Below are 23,538 nucleotides of genomic sequence, written 5' to 3'. Positions count from 1 at the left end.
GTCTTCAATTAAGTAACTTGTGGTATTAAAGATAATTCATTATATTTCTCTTCACTCATTATGTTTATCGACGCTCCACTGTCGATGATGAAAGGTATTGAGCGACCATTTATTTTCAAGGTAAGGTTTGGACAGTGTTTGTATGACTTTGGTGCCTTGGCATGTCGACTTTACTTTCGCGATCGCTTTCAGTGCCGCTTGTTTGAGTGATGGGTTAGGTCCAAGTGAGCCCTTTTTGGGGCACAGCCCTGGAGGCTGCAGCATTTCCCTCATCCCTGAAGAAGGATGCAGTGAGCCTGAAACCTACAAATAACGGTAAATGCGATTTAAAGCTAGAGCAACCACGATTGAATTAATTGTATACAGTTCTTTTGGAGAATCCCTTTCAGAGTGTTACAGCAAAGTAATTTAACCTTTGTTGAGCATCCGTCCTCTTTTTCTTATGTGTAATTTTATCTGTTGAAGACACCAATGCAACAGTTTTCGTTCTAAGCCACTTCGGGGTGCTGGCTTGCTGAAGGCCAAAGAAAGGCAGCTTTGGGGATACACCCGGTAGCGGTGCCAAAATGACTGTAAAATACCTGGCTGAAAATGCCCTTTTCAGCGTGTGAGGAGCGCACCAACAGGCAAAATACTGTACCAACAGCAACGTTATACATTCTGGCATAGTTCTTCAACAGCATGAAAATTCACTGTGCGGAATTGTCATTGTTACAGCGGGTTAAACAAGGGATGGGGCGATGATGGCTTGTGTTTTACCTGTTCGCTGGGAAAATCTATTTTCAGTACACGGATGGAACTACATTTGAGGTACGGCTGACTGCTCACCCTTCTGAGGTCGAGAAACATTATTTTGGAAATGGTGCTATTTACAGTGATACAAAACTGAAAATTTGCGTTAGGAAACGCGACATGAAACAAGTCATTTTTTGTTTAAGCTCAAAATATGAACTTGAACAAATATTATTGAAAGGTAAATATTAAGTTTAAGTTCGCAGCCAATAAGTAGATTTTCACTCGAAAATTACACGCATACGTAACAGCACAAGAGGATGTGGTCTCACGGCTAGACTGCTGACTTTGGAGCGGGAAAACCAAGGCTCGAGCCTCGGGGTCCACTACACATCCTGTGGTGCTGGGCAAATCACGTAATCAACTCGTGCCTACCAAAACAAGCATTTGCAATGCAATAGGTCTCGCAATTGCGAGATTTTGAGCTAATGGCATTGTAAATGACAATGCCTTTTATTTATGTGTTTACAATACCAATAGGTCAAAGTTTTTAAAATGTGAGACCTATTGCATTGCAAATGCTTGTTATACTAATATAAAGGATTCACTCAGGGCACCTCTGGCCTCCATGTCAGCTGCTTGTCTTTCAGCACACTATTCAGCTCTGGCAGCCATCAACACTCGCTCAGGAATTTCTCTTAGCATTCGTCGTCTGAATAAATCTTGCAAGCACCCATCAATAACTCTAAGACATATAGCTTCTTCATCATTACATTCATTGAACTTACACGGTTTAATGAGTGTATTGAGTCTCTCCACCAATTTTTCAATGGTTTCACCAGCTTATTGACTTATTTGACTTAAAATTTCTCTCTCATAATCAACATTTGGTACTGGATTGAACTTGAAATTCAGCGTTTCCTTAATCTGATACTATGTGACTTTGTCAATTCTCGGCATCTTCTTTGACTTCTTTCACACCATCACCAGTAAAATTCTTGAGGTATTTGTTAATCTTATTGTTATCAGTCTCTTTAAGTGCATCAATGGAATCATCAAATGTCTCTATTCAAACAGTCCATCTATCACCAAGATTTCGCTTTTTGACAGTATCAAAAGTTGGTGGTAGTTTCAGGAATGTGGCAGCTTTTTAGACTAGTGCGGAACTTATGGGTAGCATTGTTTTGGATGCTGTTTATTACTAAGTGTCTCTAAGACCTTGTGATGTACTGGATTCTGGATCATCTTTGATGCTGACTGGAAATTAGACTTTCTTCTTGGTCTCCATCAGGAAAACAGCCTTTCAATTTTCCTTCCAAATCGGAAACTGTGGTGATATGTTGTGCACCTGTAAAACACAACCTGTGTTTGGCCTGGGTTGCGTCACTTGGCGCTAAAGTCATATCGGCTCCACATTTACAACCCAGGCACTTCTCTCTGAGCCACTTCACCGAGTGCTGTGGTACAATGACTCTCTTTTTTATGCATTCAGTAAGTCATTTTTTGTCTTTCTTCTAAATTTCAATTAGCATTTTCTGATGTCTGGTTGATCTATGCCATGCAGCACTTCTGTTCACAGTGAAATTGGGCAAGTTACAATTATCAGCAGCTGCGCTTCATAAACCTGGATGAATCCACCTTCATCGTTAACACTCCAGATACTGTATAATTGTATTTTGCATGGCAGCGCGGTACCTTTAGATATGGGCTGACCAGCAGGTTCTTGGTCAGCGACATGAACATTTTTTGCAACTCTTTTGTTGTCTTCAACTGCTTTATAGCAACTGGAGTTGTGCTTTGACTCCACATGCATTAAGCGTTGATCCAATACTTCAACAGCGACACACGTGGCACGGCATGCATGAGCAATTTGCCTGGGCAAACTCTCTGGGAGAGCTTGATCATTCTTCTGGTTACATAAGCCCTGTCTCGTCGCCAGTTGTAGTGTCTTCCTCAACCTGGGTAGCCACTAATAAATACGCCAGGATGGAGCTTAGTAATACAAGTCTTTATTTGGCTGTGTGTAACTGCAAACTTAACATCCTAACACAAGCTTTCATTATGTGCTGCTCTGACTCCTATGTCACAGCTCTTCGGAGTCCATTTGGAGCCAAAAGGGTTTTGTGATAAAACTCGCAAGATAATGCATTGTGCAGTTATAAGACATATTGTTTGTATTTAATGATTGACTAAGTATTTTATGTGCAGTATTTTCGTCATGATCTAAATTATTTTACTAAATGTCTACACATCCTGATGGAGGTCACAGAACTTTCACACAAAGAGGGGTTGTGGTATTATAATGAGTTCAGTACTGTTTTTCCCTTTCATAACTGTAAATGATTATTCTTAACAGTATGTATCTTTTATAGATGAGTAGATTTTGGGTCAAGTGAACTGGATGTGAGAGTTCACTTATCTCTATGTTGATAAAGGTGTCCTACATTTGTTCTTCTTTTAATTTACTCTCACATAGGCCTTTTGTGAAAGACTGTAGTTGAAAACATTATCTAGGCAACAAATGTCAAATGACAATGATCAGAATAATTGCTTATGTGTTTCGTGTGCTTTGATACAATGTTTTGTGAGAAAAGTGCCTTTTATATATATATATACCAATATATATGTAATAAAGTTACAGATTATATTCTGTTCATATAATGGTGTAGTTATGTAATTAAAAAACTACTATTTGTTGCTCAGTTTCCTCCCATATAGAACATTATACAGACTCTGAAGTGATTGATAGTAGTGCTTGCGGAGACATTTGTTAATACCAGTTAGATTTCCACCCAAGGTCCCTTAAGCTGCTCTAGTATGTGCTCTAGCTATGAAGCTCTACTTGACATTTTCTGTTGGCTATAACTGGACTGTTCTCATTCAAATGATTGTAACTGACTATTTCTGGTTTAATAATTCTCTTCAGATTTTTCTTCTTTGGTTGTGTGTTTATGCAAAGGTCCAATGATTTCCAAAGTTTGGGATCTTGAATCCCCAGTGGCATACCTATTACGTTTTCCATTTGGCAGATTTTTAACATCCCTGCATCAAGTGGCTGAAAGAAGGCTGTTGGATTCTATGGAATGCAGGGCCTACATTATTAGGTGCCCAAGGCCTCTAATCTTGAAGTCACTGGGTTTGAAGGAGAATGTTTTACAGGTGTTGCTTGAATCTGCTCTGAGACAATGGTAGCCTTTTGCTGCTGGTTTAATGTTACATTTGTACTGACTCAGATGCATACTGTTGACCTGAATGAAAGGCCTGAATTTCAGCCAGCCAGTAAAATTGCTTGAGAGACCCATGTTGACAGTATTACAGAACTATAGGGGTGTCAGGCCATCCATCAAATTAATTGGACAGGATGCGCATCAAGCATGCACATCAAGCAGGAGGATGTGTTTGGCACATGTACAGATACATGCTGATGCTCTTCACTGCAGCGTTGACTTGAGATGCAACTTTGATATTCTTGTCAAACAAATACCAGGTTCTTTGTGGAGTAGTTGCATGGAAGTGCATGGATTTGGGTCTATCTCTACCTCTACCCACATTCTTAGAATGCATAGTTGCCTAACTTCAGACAGAAGAAACTCTCTTCTTCTTTAGGATGTATGTCGATGTTTGCCTGATTTATGGACCATTCTTTAAAAATAGGGTGCCATTAGAGAACAAATGAAAATCTGCCAGGTACCACTCTAGCACCAGTTATAATGTGATAATATGTTCCTCAAACTATACTCGAAGGGATGCCCTATTGATTGCATATTGAAGCTGATGCAGATTTTGTTACACTTATGGACTTGAAGCCTGAAAGTATTTTTCTGCACATTGTGGCAGCTCACCTTTGTCTATGTTTTCATGCAGTTTGCTGTGTATAAGAAGGTGTGAAAATTGCCAATAATCACCCATGATTATTTTGGAAGTGCAGAGATTATTGATTCGGGGACAGTCCCTTTACTAGTGTTATATTTTTCATAGGTAAATCATTTTGGCTGAATACGATGGCAGGGATTACTCGAAGCAAGATTCAGCTGGCAGGTTTGATGCTTTTCTTTTAGTAGTTAGCCTACCCCATATTCCTAATCCAGGTGATTGAAGGCAGTGAAGGATAAAGTAAAGGTGATGAGAAAATGTAAACATTGCATTTTTGGACTCTCCTCTCTCCTTGACCGACCTCTTCCCTTCAGGATTGATGAGTGAAGAAGATGAATGATGATGTCCAAAAATGAACACTGCAGCAGAAAAATATATTTTTTTTACATGTTAATCTTCACTCTTCCTGCATACTGTGATCCATGACTCATTACTCCTAACACCTCCCTTTTCAATCAAGTAGTAGGGAAAACTAATGATGAGGCCCCTAAATTGATTTTGGAAAACTGGGTTTCAGCTTCTTCATTTAACACCTAAAGAGTGAGGATTAAATGACAAAGTAAAGTAGTTATATCCTGGAATGGCTGTTCTTCTCTTAAAGGCGCCTTTGTAAAATAGTTTGTTTAACAAGAAGAATTTCATATAGCTGTGCAGACTTTAATGTGCATTTTGTTCATGGTGTGCTTCTGCCTTCATCCCAATTAAAATATGTTCGTCAGAGGTTCATTTCTTTATCTGGACCTGCTCTATATATAAACACAAACATTTTGTTTTTCAATACATTCCTTACTTGCTTGTCCAGCCTGTCTGCAGGGGTTACATTAACAAAAGTAAGATTCAATTCCCTAAAGAAGAGTTCTCTAAGTCTACTTATTCATAAGAGGTAGATTCAGTGGCATGTACCCTTTCAACTATGGATAACTGCCTTCACTTCCTCTATGATGCCAACTCTTTAAATATAATTCCAGCACCTGTAATAATGTGTAGTGTTCCACTTCCTATCTGTGGGACTGATTCACAAAGGTAAACTTTTGTATATGTTTAGCATTTTTTTCTATTCACAAACAGATGTACAAGTAGTATCTTTATGAGTGCGGAGTCTCATCACATAAAAACATGGCTCTTTTTATGTGCTGCAACTCTGCACTCATAAAGATACTACTCATAAAGCCCTTTGTGAATAGCAAACAAACATAAATTTAGAAACAAGTGTAGGTTTACCTTTGTGCGTTTCAGCAGGCTCCCTTGGTTCATGTATAAGTTAATATTGTGGGCTGTAAAATTATTCAAACTCTCTCTTTCTTTTTGCATGTCGATACGGCTGCCTCATTCATTTACATTAAAAATGTTGGCGTCTTGCCCCCTCCACACTCACAATTTGATGGTTAGCACCATTGTGTCATTAAGGCTTTAAGTATACAATGCTGGCAAGTCAGATGCTTTTCTATGTCAGAATATTATATACCGAAGTGTCATCTTGGCTAATATTTTGTATAAAACATAGCTCTAGAAACTTTTGCCACAATGGGTTAAGATTTTCTATTACTAACTGAAATTTGATGATAGTTTTGTAAGCAATATGTTCAATGGCATGTGTGGCTGTAGATACACATGCTTTGCATACTCCTGCCATCTAGTCATGGGATCGGAGTTGTACAAGTTATATTTCTTCGTAGAAATCTTTCGAGTCAAGGAGTAGAGTCACTCATCCGCTCGGTGATACTGTGCTTGGGCATCAACTCCTTTGCTAGATTGTTTTCTCTCTGCCATCGGGTTCAGACTTGTTTGCTTGCCCTCAGTGTTCGACTACTATTTGGTAAAACTTCTTGGTCCTATCCTGTCTTTGACTGTATCGTTTTTTCGATCGCGCTTTTCCATTACTGCACCACTTCAGATTCGTCAGTTTGGTCACTGACCAATAGCCCCTGGAGCGCCGCTTGTCTCAGGCTTACCATCCACGAGCATCATCGGTGCTGAAGATGTGTTCCCGATGGAATGGATGCCTTTTTGATTTTGCCCGCAGTGTTATTTCAAGTACCTGCACACGTACCAACGTCACTTGTGCAATCTTTTACCTGATCATCGTGAGGCTAATTGTAACGTCTGCAAGTCTTCCGATCAAAACAGACTCTCTGGGATCGAAAGGCACGCTGGCTGGAAATGTCTTATCACACTGAAAACAACACTCCCAACATTTTCGGAGAAGAGCATGGTGCTGAGGAGGAAGAGGAAGCTTTCTCTGTTGAGGTCATTTGTGGCTCTATTGTGGAGGAAGAAGTAAACCGTGCCACTCGGGCAGCGCATGAGCATTGTCGACTATAACCCTATTCCTTCACCTAAAAATACCCCTAAACCTTTACCTTTTCCTTTAAAAGAGGTCGCCGGACCTCCACTGCCACCAGGCCATGGTCTGACCCGAAAAGACACTTCAGATGCCACACCTTCGGGCTCCACATGACAAATTCCTCTAAGGTTAAATCCTCGGACTAGACACCCTCGGATCGAGCACCTGCATCTTTCTCCTACCATTCTTCAGAACCGGCCCGGCAATTGACTGCTCCTGCCTCGGTGCCGGGCAAAATACATTCTTCCGCTATGAAAGCTTAGGTTCCGAAACCAACCGAATCTAAATCCTCAAAGCATTCTTTGGTTCCGAAACTATCTGAGACAAAGCTTTGAAACATTCCACAGGTCCTTGTCTCCTGTTGAGCCTATCCTTGAAGTAATGGATATTAGACAAATAAAAATCCAAATTCAATACAGAACTGGGAGAATAATGGCCTCTCCTACACCAGTGAGGCAATTTACTTTTGAGGACGCTTTGGACTCTCCTGTGCCTCTGTAAAAGAGGACAAAGGACATTGTTACAAGCCCTACTCATCATCCTCCACCTTCTCCTTCTCTACCACCACCTACACCTCCATCTCCACCACCATCACCACCTCCGCTATCTCCTCCTTCCTCTCATGCATCTCCACGTCATGATCCTATAGATGCTACACCTCCAGGCTCATCTTGGTCAAACACTGGGGATATGGGAGACACATTAGGATCTCCAGACCCATGGGACATATATGATACTGACCCCATAACACCTAATAATGATCCAGATCTATATCCAACTCAACCCTCCTCTCCTAAGCCTGCTAGTGCCTATCAGCAGATTATTATTAGGACATCTACCTACCATGGTGCTGAGTTACATAAAGTATCATTAGAACAGGATTTTCTTATTGACACTCTCTCCTCTACACACAAGGACATACAGAAGGCACCTATGCTTCCTGGAAGGTTGCAGCAAGCTGATTATATTTTCAATAGAACTTATCCGTGCCAGGGTTATTACTCCATGGGTAGATACAAATTATAAACCAGCTCCATCAGACCCTCTGTTTATACACGCTTGAGTACCACCAGACTCTTATAGTTGTCACCAATGTTTATAAAAGAGCTAACAGTCAAGCAACTGGAGATATGCCACCCCCTGAAAAGTAGAGCAAGCGTATCGATGCAGCAGGGAAACAGGTAGCAGCCCATGCAGCCAACCACTGGCATTATTCCAATTCCTTTCTAGCAAACTACGATAGGGCTCAGTGGGGTGAGATGGAAGAGTTGTTACAACATCTCCCTGAGGAGTATCGTAGAAAGGTGCAGCAGATACAGCTGCAAGAGGAATAAACATCAGTGTTCTTCTCAAGAGACGCGCTTGGTTCAGGTTCTCTGGCTGTAAACATGAAGTACAACAAGCAGTTCTTAACATGCCCTGTGACAAAGAACATCTTCTTGGCCCTCAGGTGGACTCCACCTTGGACAAAATAAAAAATGTACAGACACTGCTAAAGCCATGAATGCCTTGCAAACTAATACATCTAGAAGCTCTTTTAGTCGCTTAGGTTACAGAGGTGGATATAAATCCTCAAACACTGACACTTCCACCTCCCAACAAAAGCAGGGACAATCCACCAACTCCAAAGGGTTCTCAGGGGCTCCTTTACTTAGAGGTCCAAACAACAATGGCAGAGGCAGGGGTGCTTCCACCCGTGAAGCATCCTCTATTACAAAACAGTGACTGCCCAACCCTTCCCTCGGCCACACAACACCTGTCGTGGGAAGACTTCCGTTTTTACATCCAGTCTGGAAATCCATCACCACAGACCAATGGGTACTAGCCTTTTTCCAACAAGTTATTTTCTGTAGCTCATTACCTCTCCACCCAACATCCCACATCTCACTCACAGGTTATTCCACAATTACCTACTACTTCTCAAGCAAGAAGTGCAATCCCTTCTCCTCAAAGGGGCCATAGAACTAGTCCCTTTTCAACAACAGGGCACAAGAGTATATTCGCTATACTTTCTTATTCCAAAAAAAGGATGGGTCCTGAAGACGGATCTTGGATCTCAGACCCCTCAATTACTACATTCTCTCAGAACATTTTCACATGGTCACAACACGGGATGTCATTCCCCTTCTACAACGTGGCACCTTTATGGCCACACTGGACCTAAAGGACTCTCACATTCACATACCCATACACCCTGCTCATCGCAAATACCTCAGTTTTGTCATACAAGAAAAACAGGTTCTTCAGTTTGGAGTCAGTACTGCACCTTTCATTTTCACAAAGTGCTTGGCAGTAGTTATAGCACACTTAAGATGACAAAACATTCACTTTTTCCCATACCTAGATGATTGGCTCATCAAAGCCAGAACCCATCAACAATGTCAACAACACAATCAGTTGACAGTGGATCTGCTCCACAGCTTGGGGTGTGGGTTCACCATCAATGTCTCCAAATCTCACCTTCAGCCTCTTCAGGTTCAACAGACCTTAGGGGCAATACTCATCACACTTTTAGGGTGTGCTTATCCCAATCCAGCTTGGATACAAACACTACTCTCACAGTTCGGACTGTCATGCATCTACTGGGAATGATGGCATCTTGCACTCACATAGTTTCACACCTAAAACTACTCATGCATCCACAGCAACAGTGTCTCTCTCACCAGTGGTCTCAAGAACAGGGCTACCTACCGGATCTAATTGTGAGAGACAACAACACTCACTGTTGTCTGCATGGTGGAATGCCAACAATCCGTTGAAGGGCTGTCTTTCTTGGACCCAATGCGCCCTATCATTCTAACCACAAATACATCAGAAACTGGTTGGGGTGCGCACCTACAAGACCTAACCATACAAGGTCTGTGGGATGCCAAACAATAATCCCTTCACTTCAACTACATGGAACTTCAGGCAGTCTTCCTAGCAATGAAAGCTTTCCTTTCTCATCTATCACACAAAGTTGTCCTAGTCCAGAAGGTCAATATGACTGTCATATACTACCTATGAAAATAGGGGTAGAAACGCTCATGTCATCTGTCACATCTCACTCAGACCATATGCAATTGGGCTCTTTGCCATCACATTCATCTCTTGGCGGAATGTCTGCCTGGAACAGACAACATTCTTGCGGACCTGGTCAGCAGGATGCACCAACAAACCCACAAATTGGAACTCGGTCAACTCCATACTTTCAAAAGTGAGTGTTCCCTCAGATAGACTTATTTGCCACAGCCAAAATGCAAAATGTCAAAACTTCGCCTCCAGGTTCCCACTCCCACAATCTAAGGACAACGCACTATTGATTAGTTGCTCAGGTATATTTGCTTACACTTTTTCACCTCTCCCTCTCATTCCATTTTTGGTTTAGAAACTCGACAAACATCACGCCACATGATCCTTACAGCTCCTACCTGGGCACCTCAACCTTGGTTTATAACACTACTAGATCTTTCAGTAGTCTCACTTGAGAAACTCCCCAACAGTCTAGAACTCCTCACTCAGAGTCATGGACAAGTCGGACTCCAGAACCCAAGATGCTCAACCTAGTGATCTGCCACCTTAGGTCTTAGAAATGGGTTACTTGAACTTACCAACAGAATGTTTGGACACTCTTAAACAAGCATGCAGACCCACAATTAGAGGGAGTTACGCTGCAAAATGGAAACATTTTGTTTGATACTGTCAACATAAACAAATAAATCCCCTCAAAGCCACACTACAGGACATTATTTGTTACTTGCTACATTTACAAAAATCCAATTTAGCATATACTTCCATTAGGTTGTCTACCCCCATAATAGACAGTATCTATCCCTTCTCAGGAGTCCAGTCATTAAGGTATTCATGGAAGGACTCAAGCAAGCTATTCCACCTAGTGTACCTGCAGCACCCTCTTGGAACTTAAATATTGTACTTGTTAGGCTCATGAGTCATCCTTTTGAGCCTTTGTACTCATGCTCTCTTCAATTTCTATCATGGAAGGTGGCATTTTTAGTTGCTATTACATCACTCAGGTGTGTTGGTGAGCTCCAGATGATAACATTAGAAGAACCTTTCTTTCAAATACATAAAGACAAGCTGGTTCTTCATAGTAATCCTAAATTCCTATCTAAAGTAGTCTCCCAGTTTCACCTCAATCAATCTATTGAGCTTCCTGTCTTTTTTTCCCTGACCCCGATTATGTTGCAGAAAAAGCTCTCCATACTCTGGATGTAAAAAGAGCGCTCATGTTCTGAATAGAAAGAACTAAAACTTTCAGGAAAAAGAAACAAACTCTTTGTAGTGTTTTCTCCACCTCATAAAGGTAACCTTATATCCAAATCAGGCATAGCTAGATGTATAGTCAAATCCATTTAAACGTGTTACATAAAGCCAAAAGACCTTTGCATGTAACTCCCAGAGCACGTTCAACTTGTAAAAAAGGAGCAACTATGGCCTTTTTAGGGAATATCCCAATAGCTGATATTTGTAAAGCAGCTACATGGCCTACACCACACACATTTACTAAACACTACTGTGTGGATGTTTTAGCATGCCAACAAGCTACTATTGATCAGGCAGTTCTACGTACCCTTTTTCAATCTACTGCAACTCCCACATGCTAACACCACTTCAAGGAGGAACTGCTTTACAGTCTAAGCAGAGCATGGGTATCTACAGCCACACATGCACCTGAACGGATTATGTTACTTACCCTGTAAGCATCTGTTTGTGGCATATAGTGCTGTAGGTTCATATGCGCCCTCCCTCCTCCCCGGCTTCTTTTGGCCGTTGCAGTTATGTTTTGACACATCTCTTTGATACATACACATTCTAGCAATGACATCTCTATTTTTGCACGTTCCTTACACTCCTTCTTTCACCCTCCTCTGGGAAAACACTCTAACAAAGGAGTTGCTGCCCATGTGCTGTATCACTGACAGGAGGAGTCACTCTACCTTGTGACTCAAAAGATTTTTTCGAAGAAATATAACTTGTACAACTCTGAACCCAACACTAGATGTCAGGAGTAGGCTGGGAATGTGAATCTACAGCACTACATGCCACAAACTGATGCTTACAGCGTAAGTAACATAATCCTCATGTCAGATCATATTCTGACAACTATATTCTGATATCACACTTCAGATGTAATGTCTAGGACAAATATTTTTATCACCTAGGTTCGGGGTTTAGCCATCCTGGACTGGGTTTCCTGGGATATTGCGGGGTTTCTTACACAGACTCTTATTCATTTTGATATCTCTATTCAAATAGTACCACATGCACGTTTTTCAAAAAGGTGAGCCCGAGGATAGGGTTAGAGGGTAATACAGAGTTTGATCAGGCATTCCATGTAAGCCATCCAGTTATTATGTGCTAGTAAGGGGCCTGGTTTTGGAGCTCATAACAGAAATTGTGATTTTTCCTTTCCATCCTCCTTGACAGAAGCTTTGTGTCCACTTGCACAGTATTCATTTATAATTTGCAATATTTTTAAAATGGAATCCCTTTATATAGATACGGGATATTGCTGGCCTGGCACCAGGAAGCACTCCTGTTAAACAGTGTGCACCTGTGGGCTAAGGCCGAGCTACTCCAGCTCTTAGTGAAAGTTAAGCAAACCAAAAGGCTTGGAAGTTCACGGGTGGACGATGGGGTCCTTATATTACGTTTGCTATAGCAAATCTAAACAAAAAGTAATTTACTATTTAGTAACGCAAACAATGAAAACATCGAGTATGCAAGACGTCGACGTGAGAATGAAAGAAATGTTACTGTTGTTACGTTTTTGAGGTAGCGGTTTAATGTTGGTTCGAATCGAGTAGATTGTGTTTATGCATATTAGCGCCCTGTTACATTTTTTGATTTTGCTTACAGTTACTGAAATAATTTTGGTTGAATCCTCTCCCGCCGCGCATATGCAGATAACTGAGTCTGGCGCCGTGGGAATGTTTTTGTCATTCTGTTCCGTGCCTACGAACTTTCTACGGGACACAGAGTGCGGTTTTTAATCCATATAAAGACAATTTAGTTGCAGTTTACGGAATGCTCTAAATGAGCAAAGCATCTGTAAACGTACAGTTTACAGTGCAACCACATGATGTTCTAGCCAGTATTTTTTGTTGTTGAAGAAATGGTATTAAAAGACAAAAGTATTCCGAAAGGAAAGTGGGCGAAAGAATCGCACTGAAAGGGAAAGAGCGCTTTTGTTTCGAAAATAAACACTGCCGCCCGGTCCTGGGTGGGATCCTAAACATAGCTAAACATTCCGGCGTGTTTATTCATTCTGGCCGTTTAATTGCGTGCTACGTCAGAGCCACAGATGGACAGCTGGAGTACCCAGGCGTAATTAATATAGAATGCGCCGCGCGCTGCTCCTGCAGTGCCGCGCGCTGTCCCTGCAGTGCGGCGCTCGTATGAACAGCTGCCGCCCTGGGGTCTGTGAGCAGCCTGCTCTGAGCCCAGCATGACCCCAAGTGATGGTTTTGAATGTTAAGATGTGCTTGCGCAAATCCTGCGTAGAGAATGTGTGAGGATACCTAGCACGCGCTCTGTTAATCTCCGTGCCACTGACTCGTACGGTTTCCTCACCTTACCCCTTATATAGATTAAAATATTCATTGGTCTTGGGCTGAATGGGGCCCTCCGAAGGTCAGGGGCTGGAAGGGTTGGGGGAGCTCGCAGCAGGGACTTCAAGGGCCTTTGTAACGCCCTATATATACTTAATAGAAAATCCCAGAGAGCGACTGCAAATCCGATGACCTTTTCATCATCCAAATCCATATAAGGGACCTCAACTAATCCCCATTATAATAATAGGAAGTGGTCAAATATAAATGCTTTTTAATTTCGTAATTTACAATTACCGTTTTGAAATGCTTTTAATTATTGAAGCTAGGGCATTGGCATAACATAATCTGTACTTGTGAAGGACCCATTGATCCATGGACATCTTAGCACCGAATAACAGATGTTTATTTTTACCCATCTCTATGGGTCCCGTTGTATTGACCTTGTGAGGATGAAAGTCTGCGTGGGCGTGCTAGGATGGAGACCTGTGACCCTGGGGGTCAAACACCCATAGGTGGAGCCGTGACTCCACCGAGTTGCATAAAGTGCTTTGCCCAAAATCCGACAGTGACCGTTAGTCATAGTTTCACTACAGCTGTACGCTGGCGTCAAGCCTGTCACACGGGCCTCTCTGATCCCAACAGTATGGATCCCACACCTCCATGATTGTCACTCTTGATCACACAGTATAGTCAAGTGTGGGAGCCGGTTTTAGGAAACAGATCTCTGTCCCACAGCTGAGAGAGCGTGCGCCAGGTTAGTCCTCGCTCATAAAAGCTCTGGTTGTGCCTTGCATAAGCAGAGCGTACACCCTCTGCCCGGTCGGTGTGGGATACTATATTTGCTGAACCAGTTCTCGATAGGAGACCTGGCTGGACGAAAAAACATAAAAACTGTCTTTCAGTCTGTTTCCGTATTCTTGCGTTTCCCTCAGGTTCCTCTCCTGGGAGTTTGACCTGAAATAGGTTAAAGAGTGCATTTATACTGTGAGGTTCAGCCCTGCGGATATGCCAAGGTTAAGGCGACCCTTGGGTCTAATAAAAGCAGCATGGACAGTAAAAACATGTGTTGCCATGTGTAGTACCTGATCTCCAATGCATGGCCAAGAGTGGAGTAACATTGTGCACTGGAATGGTCAATCAGCTCTAGGACTATTGTGATATCAGTTCTGGTGCTAAATGTTTGCATTTCCTCCAGCCCACAGCCTGCTTTTCACCGATATCTTTTATTGATTATTGTATTAAAACAATGTAATCTTGTCCCCTGGCATAATGTTCAGTTTCAGATGTTTACCTTTCAACAGCTGTTTGCAACCTGTATCTCCTTCTGTGATATGATGAGGTCTTTGATAAGACTGAGAGAAGAAATGGCAAACTATGTGAGGAAGTAAGGGATAAACTATAACGACTTTAGGTCATTCGCGAGATGAGGAGCCTGAAAGACTGTAAGAAAGGTTGCTCCTCTTCTTTTATGTGGCTCCCTTTACATCTTCCACAGTGAAGCCATCTTGTTTCACTCTGCTTTAAAGTTTTCCATAGAGCTAAAATGGACATTTCCAGTCTGTTGATGACTTTGAAAGATGGCTTGAGGAGCTCCACAGAACAGCCAGTGACACTGAAATCCTAAATGTGGATTGGCCATTAGCTGCATGAGTTAATTTTTTTTACTTATTTTGATGTCTGTATTTACTCATCATTTCAGCTAGAAGATCTCATGTTGCAGACACAAGTTTGGTATGTGGGAACGATGATTATCTAACCTAGCGGTCTGAAGATGGCGATTTGCTTAAATCAGATCACTACAGAGCTCTTGGTTGATGTGACCAGGTACAATTCAGGGGGCCAATGCAGCTCTTATAATCACAACCTGGAGACCCTAACATTTTCAGATGACTGGAAATAAAAATAGAAGTGCCTTATATGTGTTGTCTCTGTTTTGTCTGTTGTGTCGTATCCCCACAGCTACCCCTTCTGATGCTGGCTTGTGTGCATGCATGTGTGTTTGATATTCTTGCAGATTTGTCGTTGCCAGTAACATAATGTAGCTGAGCTACATGTGCTTCTCAATAACATAGCCTCACCATTATGTGGTACTTTATGTTCTGTCAACTATCCACGCACACACACTCTCTTCCCTATGCCGGACACATCTATACCACTTCATTTTCCCCAAGAGCTTTTATATCAGAGTTTTATCGGTAATCTGCCCAGTCCCAAAATGTCATGGGGGAAGTATTTGTTACTCCAGTGGTTCTTAACCACTGGTTCATGGACCTCTAGGCATCTGCAATGTCTAATTAGAGGGTCTGTGATTGTTTATAAAATTAAAATATATTATCAGATGGTTAATAAAGTAAATACATTAAAATGCAAAATTGAAAATTCAAAGTTTTAACATTTTCTGTATATATGAGGAAATTTGAAACTGAAAACTACACATTAAGTTGTTAACATTGTCTTAATTCCTGTAGTGGGGCAGCTTAAGTATGGTAAATGGAATCTACTGCGGACTGTTGGAGGCCTCAATTGAAGCAACACTTAGACCATGCGCTAGGAGCAAAAAGGACAGTGATATGTAAAATGTAAATCCGTATTTGTAAAGCGCGAACTACTCACCCTTACGGGTCTTAAGGCGCTGGGGGCCGTCGTGGAAATTAAGTGAGCTATTGCCCAGAGTTACATGGTGCTGAGCTGAGCTGCTGCCGGAGCCAGGGATCGAACCCTGAACCCTGTGCTCCAAAGTCAGCTGCCCTGGCCGCTGCACCACACCTCTGCTAAAGTGTCACATATCGCTTCGTCTTTTAGAAATAAAACTACATTTTGAAAAGCTCCAAGCTTCCTATTAAAATGTTGATGTTTGCATTTTTATGTTCATGAATTAATTGAAATATTCCAAAATGTGTGCATTTGTTTGATCTATACATATATGTGTATTTTTATGCATTATTTTGAGGTTCATAAATTTGCTTAGGGGGTGCTCCCTGGTTCCAGTTGTGGTTCACTGGGGGATCTAGTGACGTCAAAAGGTTAACAACCGCCGTGCTCCACTCCCCATCTCAGTTTTTTATGTAGTCCTCATCTCAACCGTCAACATAACGTCCGGGCAGATGGTATTTGGCTGGAGGATCCAAATGTTTGACTCCCGCCATTTCTTTTGTGCTGTTAACCTGGAATCATCAAGTCCGCAATTACAGCCTGAAAATAAAATTGAACACAACCGATCCACAATTAGACCGGTTGCATTAAAAGTGCATATGTGTCTCTGGATAGCACATTGGACATTCAGTGCTATTAACAATATTAAATACAATATTTTCAATTAGAGTATGCAATAATGAAAACGGGGCACTGGAGAAGTGGAACTGGAAAGAGGCTGGATGCGAATCAGGCAAATATTAATCAAGCATGAGAGAACATTGTTGCATCCCTTCTGTGATTATTAAAGACTATGTTGCAAAGAGCTGGGGGGAGATGTAGGTCAGGTTGTATCCTCTGAGGTTCACCGGATTGGACAGTTACACGGGCAATTTATCAGGATCTTGTAATGAGACTAACAGTTTTAGAGGAAGAAAAGGAATGTTTAGCCTTGTATTCTGGGAAAATGCATCAAGTATTCTTTTTTTTGTGTCTACAAAATGTCCCAAGCACATTTCTGCCACAGTTGCCAAGGACAAAAGTCCTATTTTAAGGCTGGTGCTGGGTGAGACTGATGAGGGGTGAATATCAATGTTGGTGCAGGCAGATCCTGAAAGAAATGCAGCTGCCAGTACTATTAAGTGGTGTATGTTGCTGAACAAAGTCTTTTAGGAAAATGGGGACAGAAATAGTGTAGTCGTGTTTTTGTATGTGGTCGTTTTATCGTATTTGTAGTAGGTAGCCCCGAAAACGAGCTTTTCCGGTGCTGCATCCTGCCAACTATTACAGCAGCAAGAAACATTCAGGTACACATGAGCACTAAAACTCCTTTCAAAAGTAAAAAGAAAATGACAGCTGGATGCATGCAGGGTCACACGCTTGTAATCCCTGCCCTGTGGGATTTAGGCTCAGTGGTCGCTGGAGCAGCTATAAATGCACTTACTAGCCCCTCCCATCTCTTACATGGGAATAGGCTTCTGTGCTTGGACTGTGCTTCAGCTGGCCTGTAATTGACAGTTAAGGTTAGGCTCAAGGGACATAAAGATAGAGCAAGTTATGCCAAGCGGAGCCTGATGGGCTGCGGATCTTTTTTTTCTCTCTACGATTGTTTTCCGCCCCGCTGTAGAGTTGATTATGGTTTTGAAAGAACTACCGCTGTCACCAGACAGAACTTGGTAATACACACTGCTGCTGTGGTACCTGGGAGTGCGGCAATCTTTTGGCTTCTAAGTAAGGACATATTCAAACATCCTTTAGTAAACCTGAAGAGGGATCTTCGTATGCGGGAGGAGCAAATGGAGGATTTAGAAGGTTGTACTGCGGAATAGCGACACCAAAAATATGGTACAAGAATATTGAGTATTGAAGGACAAAATATTAAAAGGAAAGCGCACATAGAGATGTATAGATTTACTATTTCTAGCTTGATATTTTATTTGTAATATTCTGTCGTTAATATCGTGTCCCATCGATATTGTGGTTTCGATATTCAGGGGGCACACTGATGAAGCAAAAAAAAGCACATTGGTGGATTTGACGTAGTATTCGGTTCTGTGTGCTTTTGCCCTAGCATGTTTGCACCGGGATCCATGCAAATGCTGACAATCTGGATATCTTTTATGGGAGAAAAGGGAGAACACAAGTCAATGCAATGTCAAGCTGGTTAATTTAACCAGCTTCAAGAGGGGTAAATGTTTCCAAAGTAAGGGATGTCTGAGCTGAAGCACTGCATCTTGGTACCACCATATACTCCTGACTGTGGCGTAGCTGTGCCAGCTGATTGCAACGCCATAGCTTATTATACCTACAAACAGATAGCCTACCTGGAAAAGTTCCAAATACACATCACCAGTTCTATACTCTGCACTTTGCTGAGATCATCCTATGCAACTTCTCTATACTTCTTGTGCACGCAGCTGCAGCTTCCAGATTACACCAGCAATGCAACCAGGTTCACAGAGTCAGGACCTATCCCCTCATAGAATAGACTGCACCAGCCAACATCCTTCTCATCCAGACATGTATGTGCTTGCAGGTCTCCAAGTATCAGCTAAGCTAGCAGCTTCCTCTTGCCATTTCAGTTACACCAAAGAGTATACCACCAAATATCCTGCGGAAATATCTATGTGCCAAATATCGTAGCATAAATATTGAGGACCAAAATATTGTGAAGGTAATTATATACAAGTAAATATAGGTTTACCATGCTTAACTCCACTTATAGGTGCCATGACTGTATATATGTATGTTCAAGGTATGGAGGTGTGGAGTTAAGGATAGTAAATCTATACTCTCTCTCTCTCTCTCTCTCTCTCTCTCTCTCTCTCTCTCTCTATATATATATATATATATATATATATATATATATATATATATATCCACAATACTTCGCCACCACAATCCCCTGAAAGGACGAAGGCAGACCTAGGTATCGGTGCATTTAAGATTTTATTTTCAGATGCCCTGCACCACAGCCATTACGTGTTTCAGCCTCGCAGAGGCCTTGATCACATGATATATAAACACACACTAACTTTCTCAACATTATGCTACATATTTTGGAACATCAATATTTCCCCGTTTGTATTCTGATTTGCGTGTAAAACTTAAGTTAACCATTTATGCACACTTCACAAACCTACTCATATTAAGAATGTGTTTGTTAAATACAAGACAGTAGCATGGCGACTGCCTCCATAAGATGAGGCAGAAGCCTTAGGGTGCCAATAACATGGTGCCACCAAGTTACAGGGAAAAGTTAGCGAATGGGGAGTACATCAGCAGCAAAATGATAATTTTCCTGCAGTTTTTATCACCATTGCACGATTCGTGAATGGCAGATTACTGCCGTGATCCTGCTGTGCTTTCCAATGTAATGCAGTGCATAGAGCACTCTTTGCAGTGACAAGAATATATTTTTGTTCAATTCATCACACTATAATGTCAAATATAATGGTAATAGCAGTGTGCCCATTAACCGTCACCTTAATTCTATCTGTGGTCAAAAGTATCTCAGAACTGCTGTAAGACTGTCTTAAAAGAAGCTCACTCCTTTCCATTTTCTCATAGACCTTGTTCCACTAGTTACGGGTTGCGACTGGGGAATTCCCTAATCGGAGAGGCGGGATACTGAATGACCAGTAGAACTCAGTGGCCTTTGAATCGTCGACATTTCTTAAGCTGTAATATGTGAGGAAGTAACCTGTGTTATGTACAAAAAACACCTTTCGTGTGATCAGGAAACTAAAAAGAATTCTTAAATTCATACTGAAAGACTTACCGACAGTTGGCCGTGAACAGATCAACTCCTGTCGTAACTATCAAAATGCCAAGGGTGGGTACATGCCAAAGAAGTTGGTCCTAAAGCTGCTGAAAATAGGTTTCAGCCTTACAAGCTATGGTCATGTCTCAGGAGCCAGGCAAAAACTTCCCTGGCTCTCAGAGAAGGATAGAATGTATTTCACAGGATTGAACCAGGATTAGAGAAACTTGGAAGGAGAATCTTCACCTTACCCATTACAGACTTTTGGCCATTATGTTCCTGGGTGAAATTTACACTCTAAAACAGGCAATATGATACGACTTCCTTGGTGAAAAGTGAAGAAGTCATAGAATAATGAAAACAAACAACACTAATTATTTTTGTTATTGTTATTAGTGAGCATGAAGATGTTTCGTTGTAGACTGGGTAGCTATAGTAGACTGATAAGTATATGGGTGATGTGGTGAAGCAGTTTGGTACCTGACATTAGCAAAATACAGCATGCAGGGCTGCTTTCAGTAGGGCAAGATGAGTCTTTTGAATCCTGGACAGTAGGAAACCACATAATCTAGGCTGGCGAAAAGCTAAGACATGCAGTTTGATTCTGGGATGTAGGATACAATACCACACAAGAGTCTCAGTTTATGCTGTGTGCTTCTTGCCTGTGTGTGCATTTCCCTAATACTTTTTTTTGTATTTGGGCTAATGTCTAGGTATTTTGTACACTCAGTGATCAAGGGTGTACCGATTATGATATTCAAGGCATGATTAGATGGGGATGGATCCTTGTGTGGTGAAATAAGGCACAATTCCAGTCTGAAAAGGATGGAGATGGTGACTGGATATCTTATAGACTGGGGACACCGTATCATCAGGTTAGGTAAAATGTTGGTGCTCCTGAGTATCGTCAAGTTGTAGATGAAAGGAGATATTGAAGTGGCTGAGTAGAGACCCGAGGGATTCAATGTAGAACGAACAAGCTGAGCATCGGGCACATCTTGCTTTATAGCCTAGGGTCCACATAGGGTCCTTCTTATTTGCTGATTTAAGCCAATCCTAATGGATGTGTAGTAAAGGGTCCTTCTTATTTGCTGATTTAAGCCAATCCTAATGGATGTGTAGTAATTGATCGTATTGAACGCTACATAGAGGTCTAGTAAGGTGAGAAGGCTGGTGTCTGTATTAACAAAGATGTAAAGTGTGTCATCAATTATTGAAAGACCCTGGAATACATTACCCATTCACTTCAGGCAAGCTCACTTTCTGACATAACATCACAAAGTTTTCAGGTTTAATCAGTTCTTCTTTTGACTCCACATTCATTTATACCAGACAAGCCACAACACACCTCTCAGGAACAGCATCTGAAAATATTTCAACTTATAGAGGTGCTTTATAAATGCACGTACTCATTTATATGAATTACACAGGAATTTTCCCTTTGTTGGGGATAATGAAACAGCTGTGCCATTCAGCTGAATATATTATAATTCTTATTCGTATTATTGGTATTACCAACCATAACTATAATAACTTATGTTCATGCTACTAATGTTACGACTACCATTGTTATTTCTATTCGTAAACCATTTTCCTTAAATACTTTTATTATTTCTTATTTAAAATGACTAATCATCACATTGTTACCATGTAGGAAACAAGCTTACAAATGTATCTGTACAGAATTCTGGGCCTAATGTACAAAGGTTTTTTTGCGTTTGCAAGCCTTCATTCAGTAAATCTGAGGGCTTCCAAATGCTAAAACCCTCTTTGAAATGATTTGGAAAAGGTTTTCTGAATCATTAAATGGGTTTGGCATTGTAATTTGGAAGGGGCATGTGAACCAGATCTCTTTCAAATGTGATTCATTATGGTATGTATTAATATTTTGTGATTGGAATCATGTTGGAAAATATTAATATTTTGCAACCAACTCAAAGGCCATGGTAACCCATTCTCATATAGAATATGGTCCCCAAGGGACCTTTTCCCCTTTTGTGAATGTTTTTTTTAAAATGCATCCTATTTTCGCCATGTGCGCCATTTAAAAAAGAAAAGTTGCTTTATTGTAAAGCAATCATCTGACCCCAGAAGGCCACCATCCCTGCGATTGTGGCTTATCATAGTGGGACATAATTTTCGACCTACTTCATGAATATCAATAGGGTAGGATGAATTGTGACACACTATGATTCTGTATTTTGTTAACTGACCTATTAGTACGTGGGTCAGCTCACAAATACCAATGCATTCAGTAGAATTTGGTGCACAAATTGTGACCACTTTCATCAAGTCCATTCTTGTCCATACAACATGACAAATCATACATTGCGGTTATTTGTCTCAATGTATGATTTCGTATTTGGAATCTTGGTACATTAGGCCCTCCACCGTTTTTGCTACTCTTTTTCCTGCATTGGTAAGGCCCACAGAGTAGGGTTTTGTGTGACATAATTGATCCAAGCAAGGTATGGAAACAGCATTTGTGAGTGCCTGTGTTTACACATGTTGGTATATTCTTAATCTACTTCTCTCGTATCATCCCCTTCATTGTAATCTATTGTTCTGTTATTTTACTCTTATGGGAATCTTAACCGTATATATGGGTTGTAATGCCTTTGTTTACCAAAATAAAGTAATTAAAACGATTGAAAACAAATCAACCTCATTTTTTATTTCTTCTTTTGTATCTCAATTCTTTATTAAGTTTTTTCAACGTTGTACAAATAAAGGGCATCTGTGAAATGCCTTCCTATAAATATAAAGTGCTAATGATAGATTATAAGATATGAGAAAAATTATTCACAGAAAAATAATAAGAAAAATAACATACATAACAATATTACAAGTACCATATTTACAGTCATAGATTATTGGTCCACGCATCAAAATGTGAATGTATTGTTACCCCAAAAAAAACAAAAAGAATTTTATGTAAAAAATATATAGTAAAAAAGTCTAAACTTATCAACAATGAGTATATATTGTTTGAAATTGCCATCATTCCAGAACCAAATCTGACTTTCAGACTGCTGCTTGGATAAAATATGAAATGCGACGGAGCACACGTTGCCAACAACTGTACTTAACTTTAAAAGCCTTTTAGCACAAACATTATCCATTAGATTTTCAGCAGAATATCTGCTTTGCATATCCGGTACATAATATCTGAGACATGGGCACTGCTGCTCAGAAAGTATGTACTGCATCCAAAAATGTGATTTGCAGACTTTTTAAAGACTCTTTCAACGCCGCTGTGAGAACTAATTGACTTCCTCTAACAAGGGATTTGCAGTACCACATGTAGCGCTGTTTCTCCTGGAATATTTATTTTGGCAGGCTCTCTCCCTTATCTGAGCAACCCTCGGGGGTCTGGTGAATATTCACATTTGCAGGTTAGCGTTGGATTGCTGTTGTGCTTCAGATAGGAGCTTGTTTACATTTATAGACATGAATTTCAGTGCAGCAGGAGGCTTAGCTATGAATGTTGCAGAAGGTGCAGTGGCACCGGGTCTCAGCTGTGTGAGGGGCCCACTTAACCATGATTAGGCTTTCTTCGTTTTGCTTTTTTAGGTCGAGCGTTCGAGACCTCTTGTATATACTTTAGTATATGCTTATATGTGTATGAACTTTGTGGGCTC

General features: G+C 41.0%; 1 protein-coding gene across 2 annotated transcripts in view; it reads left to right on the top strand.

Moving 5' to 3' along the window:
* Window positions 1-23,538, top strand: part of INPP5A (inositol polyphosphate-5-phosphatase A) — a 1,511,403-nt gene that overhangs the window by 349,940 nt on the left and 1,137,925 nt on the right. The gene's annotated exons all lie outside the window — the stretch shown is intronic.

The sequence above is a fragment of the Triturus cristatus genome, chromosome 1_2 (assembly GCF_964204655.1).
Source record: "Triturus cristatus chromosome 1_2, aTriCri1.1, whole genome shotgun sequence".
NCBI lineage: Eukaryota > Metazoa > Chordata > Amphibia > Caudata > Salamandridae > Triturus > Triturus cristatus.
This window is presented reverse-complemented; position numbering and strand designations above follow the sequence as displayed.